The following is an 11765-nucleotide window of genomic DNA, read 5'->3' as shown; positions in this document are numbered from 1 at the left end:
TTCGTGATAGTTCGACACTGACCAAATGGAGGGGGGGGGTAAAAATGTCGCAGTTTCGACCAAACGGCGGAGCATCGATTGCGATAGCAAATTACAGATTCACCAGGGATAGATTTATCGGCCGTATAAACTAGCAAACGTTCACTTGGTCACTGAATATGGGCAGTGTCGGCACGCATATGCAAACATGAGCGCATCACTCGGTGACCGCGGGCACTCGCTGTCCAAACGCTGGTGTAACCAAGCGCGGCAGCGGCGGCGCGATTCAACCCAAACAGCGGCGAGAACGCAACACCCAGAAATGTATGACCAGTCTGCAGATCGCTTTCAATATACGGCGCGCTCTCGCACAAATCGCGCATTTGCTGGCGGAGTATGAAGCCGTTAGCCCTCCCAAGCTGCCTCTCCACTTTTCTCCCTTCCTCGCGCGAAATCGAGCCGCAATGGTCAATTGCCCTTGCACTCGGTCGCGAAATGCGTAGTTGCTGCCGGGGCCCAACGCTGCCCCCCCTCCCTCCCATCCCCCAGGCGTCGTGCGGTGACGGTGTTATCGCCCATGGCGAAGCCGACGGCAGAAGTGCGCCTGGGGTGCCCATGTAATTGCAATCACAATGAAAGAAGGCGAGTCAAACCTGAAGTCGAGCAAAGTCATCGTGAGCGACGTGCAGGGGCGATAGGACGGTGTCGCTGCGCACGGCCACTCTATTGCGTGGAGGAAGTAGAAGCGACCGACGCATAAATATTTAAAGCGATATCGTTGGGATCGGCTTAAATTTTTAGACTGTACTTTGTTGCGGATAGGCGCGTCACTTTATGTGTGATGACGTGTTAATAAATTAGAAAAACTGCCGGGGTTTTTTTCGTGCCACATCTACGATATTACTCAGGTACGCCGATTGAGGGGGCGCGAAGGCAAAAGCGTCCGTAGCGTAATGGTTACACTATTGGGCTGCTGTGCTAGAGGTCCGGCGTTCGTGTAGTTAAAGACCTGGTAGTTTGGCACGAAGCGCGTACAATTGACAACCATAGCAAGGTTCAGCGTTGTGCTTGGGTATACACCCTGTATACAGGGCATCCCTGCTAACTTTAGCCACAGTTTAAAAATATGCGAATGCCACGTAACTGGGCAGAACCAAGGTGGTGATGTCCGCCGTCGCTTGGGTCCTCGGACGGGTTCAAAGTATGCGTGGTTTTGACATCTATATGCGTATGATGCAGCACTTAAGGCGACTCCTGCTGGAAAAAAGAAACAGCGCCGTGTCACCTACTAAAGGTCTGACAGCGCTGCCATGTTGAAAAGCGCCACCAGTGGTATCGCAGGCATCGCACATCGACGTTGCATGAGACGAGGCTGACAAGAAGCCATCAGCGTTCAGAAAACGCGCCAAACGTTTATGCGATCTGGCTTGCGTGCGGAAAATTCTGAAGTCTCCCTCTTGAGGAATGCATGCATGTGTGACGTATGGGTATAGTCGCGGGTTTCTGTGCTAGGGCTCCTGTGATCGACACGGAAAGGAAGCACCGTCGTCCCTGATATGCGATAGGCTCGGCGCACGGTTGAGCGCGCTGCAATACGATAACGCACGAGCGCAGTCACGTGGTATTTTTTCATATTTCCCGAGCTTTCTTTAAAGGCTGGAAGATATCACCACGCAGCATGTACGTTGCCACAAAAAATTGGATCGGTCGTTTTGAAAGGTCCTCTACAACGTAACGATGCGCCCCTTGGCCCTAAAGGGAATATTTAAAATGTTGCATAATTTATCTTACATAACCAACTAAATAAGCGGAACATAAAAAATAGCCTAACGAGCGCCACATGACGGCAAACCATATGTCATTGCTTTCGCACAAGTGCGGTTAACCACCTTTTTAAAAACCCCGTTCAAGTTGCGTATAGCTTTCAATAGAATAAGCGCCAAAAAATGACAGCACACAATAAGAAAACCAGACAGGACAAGGCGCTACTTGCAACTGTTTATTGAAATGACAAGTGGCTGATTATATAGCCATGAGGAGAGGAGAATGAAAAAAGAGGGACACTGAATACTTGAATGCGCACGTGCGAGAACACTGAAGATATAGGGAATCACGCTTGATCTAAATAGAAAACTTGACTAAAAACCGGCATTCATTCGTGTATATATTCAAAGACGGGGTACTGACACAGTTATCCCCTCTTTTCTTAATCTCGTTGGCCTCCAACAACTCCCGCGCAACAGAATCTTTACTTTTATACATGATTGTCGTATCTTGAAGCCTTGCTTCACATACCCGTTCATCCTCATTTCCACAGGCCTTGCAATGCAGCGGCAAGTTAGAACCATATCCATTTTTCAATGATAGCTTATGCTCGCGCAGGCGTTCATTAATACATAGGCCTGTTTGGCCGATATACTCTTTTCCACACTTCAATGGAATGTTGTATACTACCCCTTCTTCACATTTAACAAAAGGGTTCGTATGTTTAATAGAACACCCTACTTTTTTAGAGTCATCCGGACCAATCAGGCGGCACAAAGTAGCAAGCTTTCGCGGCGCGGAAAAAACAACAGGAATTTTGTATTTCACGGCGACGTGTTTCAGATTATGCGCCACTTTATGAGAATATGGAATCAGCACCGCTTTATCTTTCTTTTCGTCTGACTGACCTTCTTCGCTTCTTTTTCTTTCGTTTTTCAGTTTTTTCAATAACGCCTCCGAAACTGCGCTTAAAACCAAGCAAGGAAAGCCAGCCTTCCTCAACTTCAAAATCTGGTCGTCAAAGCTTGCTTGTGCCTTATGACAGCACGATTTTCTCAGCGCGGATTCGAGGCACATAGTAGCAATTGCTCGTTTTACAGTCTTGGAGTGTGTAGACTTATACGGCAACACCTCCTTGCGGGCACGGGGTCGGTACATCAAGCAGGAGCCTTCGTCAGTAAGGGTTATGTCAAGATCTAAAAACTGCAAGCTGTTATCCTTGGCTAGTTCGAAAGTAAAATCTAAGCCTTTTCCTTGCTGTTTAAAATTAGTTAAAATGTCCTGCACAGTATGCGAGTAAGTCATGGAAGATCGTTCCGTCAGTAAAATTACAAATTGTCAACATACCTAAAAACCTTGAGCACTTTGCCTCCGTCAAACACCTTCGATAGCGCTCTGTCGATGCCCGCAAGGAAAATGTTGCAAAGTACGGGAGCCACGCATGAGCCAATACAAATTCCTTTCCTTTGCACATAAAATTGGCCTTGAAAACACACAGCTGTTGAGCACAAATAAAGCTCCAAGAGTGTCATGAAGTTATCCACGGAAATTCCTGCGGTATTCTGAAAGGATACCTGCCCGTTCATCTCAATGCAACTCAGGACGGCAGCTAACAGTTCTTTTTGCGGAATAGAATAAAAAAGGTCAACAACATTTATTGAAAACAAGCATCGTATCGAATGGGACTCACGTAAAAAGGCTATGACGTCAAAATTATTCTTTACCATGAATGGGTCATCTATAACCAACGTGTTAAGCTGCTTTAGAAGGTAGCGGCTAACGTTGTTTTGCCAGGAAGCTCTTTCGCTCACAATACATCTGAACGGTATATCATCTTTGTGCGTTTTTACAGTAAAGAATACATTTAAACAGTTTTTTCTACATTTCTGGACGCTATTAGCGAGCTTCTGTAGTCCAAGGTCTTCACACAAAGCTATGGCACGGCTCTTATCCTTACTCGGCTTGAGTTTGGTTACCTTGAAATTCTTCTGGATGGCTTGTAGAGCCCTTTCGTTGAACATGCCCGACGGCATGGCCACGAACCCTGCTTCTTTGTCGGCCTGGAGGAGTCGAAGGTCATTGTCGTTGAAAAAATTCACGATACGTTTTGTGGGGGTTCTTGGACGAGTTCCTTTCTTAGACACTGTTCTGGTCAGGCTGTCAACTCCGTCCAGCAGACACCTTTCCTTGTCCTCTGGTGCAGCTTTGCTGGAAATCCTTCTATTCAAGGAGAGAAGTTCATGTCCCGGGATCCTGGGCTCGGAGCTGAACTTGGGGCCTTTGTTGAGGACGTCAACGATGTCTTCCGGGATGAAGGCTCCCCCGAGAACTTGCAGCGCCGTTCTGCTGGTTTCCTTGGTTTCGCCTCCTTTAAGAAGAATAGGTAGGGTCTTACGCCATAGAAATTCCGTATTCTGAGCTGCAAGCTTTCGAAGGGACTGCAGCTTAATACTTGCAATGTGCACTGGGTCCAGCGAAAAGCATACCAGGTGAAGCCAATCGTAGAGCAGGCGGACCTGTCGCCATATCTCGGAACGTAGTATCCTGCACATTCTTTTCACATGGCCAACCGACGGTCTAACGCAACCGAACAGAGCGGCGAATTCTGTCGGTACAAGTCCCTTCCTAATGCAGTATCCTAGGGTTCTCGCTCGGCACGTCGCAAGGGCGATATGCCAGCCCACCACCGAAGGATTCGGCGCACTGGAAGGCACACATAGAAAGGGGCCCACTGTAGAAGAAAGGTACTGCAGTAAAACACGTTGTGGGGCTAGTTGGTGCATAGCTTTCAATAGAATACGCGCCAAAAAATGACAGCACACAATAAGAAAACCAGACAGGACAAGGCGCTACTTGCAACTGTTTATTGAAATGACAAGTGGCTGATTATATAGCCATGAGGAGAGGAGAATGAAAAAAGAGGGACACTGAATACTTGAATGCGCACGTGCGAGAACACTGAAGATATAGGGAATCACGCTTGATCTAAATAGAAAACTTGTCTAAAAACATGCATTCATTCGTGTATATATTCAAAGAGGGGGTACTGACACAGTTATCCCCTCTTTTCTTAATCTCGTTGGCCTCCAACAACTCCCGCGCAACAACCGTGATCGCAAGGAGGTGTTGCCGTATAAGTCTACACACTCCAAGACTGTCAAACGAGCAATTGCTACTATGTGCCTCGAATCCGCGCTGAGAAAATCGTGCTGTCATAAGGCACAAGCAAGCTTTGACGACCAGATTTTGAAGTTGAGGAAGGCTGGCTTTCCTTGCTTGGTTTTAAGCGCAGTTTCAGAGGCGTTATTGAAAAAACTGAAAAAAGAAAGAAAAAGAAGCGAAGAAGGTCAATCAGACGAAAAGAAAGATAAAGCGGTGCTGATTCCATATTCTCATAAAGTGGCGCATAATCTGAAACACGTCGCCGTGAAATACAAAATTCCTGTTGTTTTTTCCGCGCCGCGAAAGCTTGCTACTTTGTGCCGCCTGATTGGTCCGGATGACTCTAAAAAAGTAGGGTGTTCTATTAAACATACGAACCCTTTTGTTAAATGTGAAGAAGGGGTAGTATACCACATTCCATTGAAGTGTGGAAAAGAGTATATCCGCCAAACAGGCCGATGTATTAATTTACGCCTGCGCGAGCATAAACTATCATTGAAAAATGGATATGGTTCTAACTTGCCGCTGCATTGCAAGGCCTGCGGAAATGAGGATGAACGGGTATGTGAAGCAAGGCTTCAAGATACGACAATCATGTATAAAAGTAAAGATTCTGTTGCGCGGGAGTTGTTGGAGGCCAACTAGATTAAGAAAAGAGGGGATAACTGTGTCAGTACCCCGTCTTTGAATATATACACGAATGAATGCCTGTTTTTAGTCAAGTTTTCTATTTAAATCAAGCGTGATTCCCTATATCTTCAGTGTTCTCGCACGTGCGCATTCAAGTATTCAGTGTCCCTCTTTTTTCATTCTCCTCTCCTCATGGCTATATAATCAGCCACTTGTCATTTCAATAAACAGTTGCAAGTAGCGCCTTGTCCTGTCTGGTGTTCTTCTTGTGTGCTGTCATTTTTTGGCGCTTATTCTATTGAAAGCTATGCACCAACTAGCCCCACAACGTGTTTTACTGAAGTTGCGTATAACACCCTGTATACAGGGCATCCTTGCTAACTTTAGCCAGAGTATAAAAATATGCGAATGCCACGTAACTGGACAGAACCAAGGTGGTGATGTCTGCCGTCGCTTGGAGATATTTAGATTACTTTTTTTTAAATTCTGCCTTAAGGGATAAGAAAAGAGCAGATTGGGTGAGGCAACAAACGCGGGTAAATGACATCTTAGTTGAAATCAAGAAAAAGAAATGGGCATGGGCCGGACATGTAATGAGGAGGGAAGATAACCGATGGTCATTAAGGGTTACGGACTGGATTCCAAGGGAAGGGAAGCGTAGCAGGGGGCGGCAGAAAGTTAGGTGGGCGGATGACATTAAGACGTTTGCAGGGACAACATGGCCACAATTAGTACATGACCGGGGTAGTTGGAGAAGTACGGGAGGGGCCTTTGCCCTGCAGTGGGCGTAACTAGGCTTATGATGATGATGATGATGATGATGATGATGATGATGATGAATTGCATAATTAGTTCTAATGAATTAATCTATTTATCGAATATTATATTCAGATGAAAAGTGTCAGTGAGAAAGTTGCAGAGCGACATGAAAAACTCCCGATACAGCTGTCTGTTTCTCCAAACGTGCTACATAAATGTGCTTTTCCAAGCGTGAAAGGAGACCGCGAAAACACACCAAGTGCGTCGAGCGGCCAGTCGCGCGACAATTTTGCGTGCATTTGCGGGCTTCTTTCCCGCTCGGAAAAGCACTTTTATGTAGCACGTTTGGAGAAACAGACAGCTGTATCGGGAGTTTTTCATGTCGCTCTGCAACTTTCTCACTGACACTTTTCATCTGAATATAATATTCGATAAGTAGATTAATTCATTAGAACTAATTATGTGATTAGGCAGAATTAAAGAAAAGTAATCTAAATATCTCCAAGCGACGGCAAACAATATTGGGTTGGTTTTTTCCAGCTGCGTGACATTCGCATATGTTTAAACTCTGGCTAAATTTAGCTATAACACCCTGCATAATATTATGTAAAAAGAAGCGTGGTAATTAACGACCATATACAGGTATATTTATGAGCGAATATGCGTGTGGGACTGCCCACAACGAAGAGCTCATGCCATGCTATAACGTGGTCGCAAGCATGGTCTCTTCAATCATGATAGGCCTTGTCTTGGTCAATGCAATAACGGTTCCGTAGCTTTAAATTGAGCCGTCAGAAACACAGTGGTAGATCTTGAGCCTTGATGCGAGAACGACGTCACTGGATGGAAAGAGGGACGACGAGGTTGAAATGACAGGGGCAATCTCGCACGTAGCAGGTAGCAGGTGTCACCTGGCACAGCACAAGATATGGGCCCGTGAACCGGGAAAGTGGTTTTTCGGAGAGGCCCACACGGCGGGAAGGGGACCAGAGAAGCACAAGCGCACCAGGAGGGATAGTCACGTCTTGGAGCGAAGCGTCGTAGCCACGTCGCTGGTTTCTTCTCGACGCCGTCAGCCGAGTACGGGCAAGCTGATGGGCGTGGTCAGCACGAGCGATGACGTCATTTGCGCACTCGCTGGTGAAGGTGACAGATAGGGAGAGCAAAGTGTCCAGAGATGAAGTCGACTCTCGTCCATACGATAGGTAAAAAGGCGAAAACGCAGCTGTATCATGGCGAGCGTAAAGAGACGCAAAAGTTACGCAGGGAAGATCAAGGTCCCCATAGCGCTTATCCGGCGAAACTTCTATATAACGAGCATGTCTGTGAGAGTGTGCGGTTCTAGCGTTCCTTGAAAGCGTTAGTCTGGAGATGGTAAGCAGTTGTCAATTTTAGTTGAGCAGAAAAATAACACAGTAGATCAGCGATTACTTGAGGACGCAAACAACAGCCACGGACAGTGTGCAATTCGCGGGGTGCCGTAAAGCAGTGTAAGGACCCCTACCAAGAAGTGCTGGACATCTGTTGCGCCACTGGTCACTTCTGCGGTGTGAAGCGGGCGTACTCGGAGGAAAAGAGGCGGCTCGGAGGTGGGTCAGCGGCTTCCAGAAAGTGAAGATCAAGATAGAGGACGCTGGCCATACAAGCGATACGGACGGAGTGCGCGGCAAGGAAGTTGGGGCCTAGGATCACGTCATGCACGCGTTTTGCAAGTGCGTAAGTGCTGAGTCAATGAGAGAAAGTAGTCTTCCCGGTCACGCAAAGGAACCTCCAAACTTGCCTTTCCGTATAGACATAACACCGTATAAGACACTCTTCCCTACCAGTGCGCACCCCCAACACGTTGCATTACCGCGTTTTCCTCTCAAATAGCATGCATCCTGAAAATACATTAATCGCGTGACTAAGACACGCTTCGTACTCAGAAAGAAATGGAGCTACAGCAGCCGCTATGTCCTCATCGGATTCAATTTTCCTTTCCTGAATTGCAATGATGTCTAACGCTCAGCTACGCAAGAAGTGTAACATCTGTCCTGTCCGTCTCATATTACCTAGGCCACGGACATTCATGGCAGGCGCCCTTCCTTTAACGTCTGGAACTCGGCCACAGTGCACATCGATCACGGCATGACATGGTGGGTATTATTGAAATACTACCGTCAAAGACACGACTCCGTTGTGGAAACCGTCATTTGGAGCACGTGTGTTTCTTCACGCGAAGATAAGATGACAGGCTGAAATGTAAGCTATGTGTCCATACTACTTGCAACACCGGGTGATTTTGAGGTTCCCGTTTAGTTTCTACAAACAACCATTTTTTGTCCTGAAAAACGAGGCGTCATTTCGAGAACTTCCAAAGGTTCCTTTCGTTTAAACTTTACACGGCATGGACAGAATTTGAAGCCCCGATGTTATCAGTGTTGCATTTGTGATGCGTGATACAGCTCCTATAACGTGCCTTTCTACGGACTTTGTGGAATATGCGCCTCTACGATATTTATCACCGAAAAATGAGCCCGTCGCACTGAAAACGCGGGAGCTTTCAGCACTGGCCACTAGAAGCGCTGATTATCCATTGTCTCTGAAAGCTGGATCTGCTTCTGCACGCTTCTGTCGTTTCTTGAAATCATCGAGGCTTGCGAGATGCGCAGATTTTTTACAACTGAATATCGTTCATTCCCTCGAAACACTTGCCTTGCCTGCTCCTCAGCTGTTGGCCACATTGCGCTATGACGTAGAAGGAACTCTACGCATACCATCCCGGGAATGAATGGCAGGCGACAGGCCCGAGGATTGAGCTAGCGTTCAGCGTGAAAAGTTGGTGTCACGACATGTTATGTTCTGTGTGGACAGGCTAGAGATGGGAGGCAAGTGGTGTGGCGTTGTTGGCTGCACGAGCTTCATTTTCGCTAGCCGCACCCACAGTTTGAGTCGATGTCTATCGCGTTCAGCAGAGTTTAAGCCTGTCATAGTCGCCGGGTCGAGCGTCAACTGCTGGCGGATCTGATCGACTGACCGGAAGCTGATCAAGCCATTAGGATGAATGAAACTGCTTCTGTAATTCAGTTTTGACCATACGGATTTGAAATATACACTTCCTCATTTCTTACAGTGCACAAACGAGCAACTATGCGCGATGACACGGTGTGCTATCAACATCCGTACGGTGCCATTCTCGAATACACCCAGTCACACTCGCCGGAACTTACCTAAATTAAGTCTGACAACGTACGTGGGCCTATATTTACTCAGTGTTGTGCTGGCTTATCATTCCTTTATTTCGTATTACCCTCAACGCCAAAGGCATTAAAGGGGGGAGTGGGTTACAACAAATGAAAAAAAGAATAAGATAAAAGCAGTTAGAACGCTTAAGTGCAAAGGCTTAATTCTCATTATACAGTTTTAGCTAGGGTGTTCAACGACATGATAAATTGGTAGCAAACTAAGATAGTAAAGTGGTAAATAGAAAATGCACTTGGATTACAAGAATACAGTGAAAAAAATGCTTAGATTACACAATGTTAGCTAAAGCTTCTCGAAATTTTTGGTTACCGTAAATGGGATACGACTCCACCAGGACGACGGTTCCATTCCGTCGATGACCGAAGGAAAAATGACCGCAAAAATTTTTTTTAGTGTGGCATGATTCAATACCAACCTTATAACGGTGGTCGATTCGAGGCGAAACGCATTGTGGCCGGAAAATGATGTCTTTGCGCAGTGTTAAATGAAGGCATAATCTATGAAAAAGAAGTATACGCGCGTTTTTATGACAAGAAGAAAGTGCGATAAGTTCAATGTTGGCTTTCGTGGTAGATACACCTGCAGTTCTCTTGTGATTACGTAAGATGAAACAAACTGAATTATTTTCACGGGGTCTAATGAATTAATTAGTTTGTCAGTGGCACGATTCCAAAGAGCGCATGCGTATTCTAGATACGGACGTATAAGGGTAGTATAAACAAGCATTTTTATAGGGATGAAGGGACGTTTGAAAAGTTACGGCGGACGTAGCCAAGCATGCGACTAGCATTTCGGATTATGTAGTCGGTATGAACATTCCAAGATAAGCTAACAGAGATATGCGCACCTAGGTATTTAAGGGAGAACTAATTCGAAAGGATAGATAGAGAGTCAACCTTTATTGATGCCAGCAATCACGAGGGGGGACGCAGCCACCCTCCACCTAGCAGACGGCCGAGATCCCCTTGGTCTCAGCGGCTGCTTCGGATAGCTGGACGGTCCAGAACTGGTATCGCTGGTCTGAGCAGCAGCAGGGTCTCCCCCTGCTGCCAGTTTCGAATTTTGCAACCCTCGATAGAGGCCACCTTTGAGCATGCCCAACGTGGGAGATCTACCTTACTCGAACAAAATTTACATTCATCATTGTATGGTACTGAAAAGAATCTGCTGCAGGCCACCGGGTTAGTGTGTGCAGGAGGCGCCAGGCCTACCGCTTGTTTCTTGGTTAGCTCTGGATGAGTTGGTGGGTACCGGGCCCTTCCCAGCCGATAGTAATTGGTGATTTCTTTATAGCTGAGCATGCGGTCTCCTCTCGTTCCTCAGGAGTACGCATTACTCGTGGTCTTGCCATAGTTGTAGCTGGGATGGAATGTACGGAACCACTAATCCGAAGCTCTGTATAATGGGCGCAAGGCATACGAGATGCAGATGCTGCAATTGCTTTGACGATTGCTTGGATTGGTTTGACGATTGACGCCCTTTGTGTTTCTTAATGAGGTTACACGCACGTTAGGCCTCGACGGAGAGAACGATGTCAGTGACGGCATACGTCAAGAGGTTTACTTGCATCGTCGAGCAGCAGGCAGAAGGCTGCTGTTCTACGACGCAAGTAATCTGTAACACAGCGGCAGCAGTGAGAGCCCGGGTGGACAGACGAAGCGTCCGTGCGACATCCGATAGCGACGGCGCTTTCAAGCGTGCCAACGGAGAAAAACTGTTCTGTTCTGTTTAACATTTAATTGTGTCTGATCGGCCGTTGACACATTCATTTAGACATAAATTGTCTGGGACTGAGCTAAAGGCAAGTTAAACTGCACGACGCCTTTCTGTGGAAAAGAAGGCAAGGAAATCTAGTAAACACATATCCAATGCACCATATTTAGAATCGCTGTTGTTTGGTTTCTTAATTCTCAAGACAACTGAGCCGGCAACCGCAGCACCTATAGGGGTAGCCCAAAATCGGGCGACGCAGGCAACGCCCTATCTCGGAGTCCATGGCTAGCTGATTCATTACGTGAGCGCAGTCTTGGGTACGTAGGCTATATTGTAAAACAAAGCAAGCAAAGTCATCGAAAGTTCACATAAAAAAACACGCTCCATGCCGGCGACGTCACCCGTGAAACTCAAGCGAAAGTTACTAAAGCAGAATTGTGCGAAGCGTCCCCCAAACCGGTTTTCAAAGGACGTTCAAGCCCTGACCTATCTTCCGCGAAGTGCGACTCACCTCT

General features: G+C 46.7%; 1 long non-coding RNA gene across 2 annotated transcripts; it reads right to left on the bottom strand.

Annotated features, from left to right (window-relative positions):
• Positions 1-3352: 3352 nt before the first annotated feature.
• LOC135921079 (uncharacterized) lies at positions 3353-4590 on the bottom strand. 2 transcript variants are annotated; one of them, XR_010570436.1, is made up of 2 exons: positions 4200-4590; positions 3353-4111 (listed from the first exon to the last, which is right to left on the bottom strand). It is a non-coding gene; the product is annotated as an uncharacterized lncRNA (long non-coding RNA). The 2 variants fall into 2 exon arrangements; XR_010570435.1 differs by having other exon boundaries at positions 4230-4590.
• Between the last annotated feature and the right edge of the window lie 7175 nt (positions 4591-11765).

The sequence above is a fragment of the Dermacentor albipictus genome, chromosome 2, assembly GCF_038994185.2.
Source record: "Dermacentor albipictus isolate Rhodes 1998 colony chromosome 2, USDA_Dalb.pri_finalv2, whole genome shotgun sequence".
Lineage (NCBI taxonomy): Eukaryota > Metazoa > Arthropoda > Arachnida > Ixodida > Ixodidae > Dermacentor > Dermacentor albipictus.
Note: the sequence above shows the minus strand (reverse complement) of the source record. Positions and strands in the feature narration are given on the sequence as shown.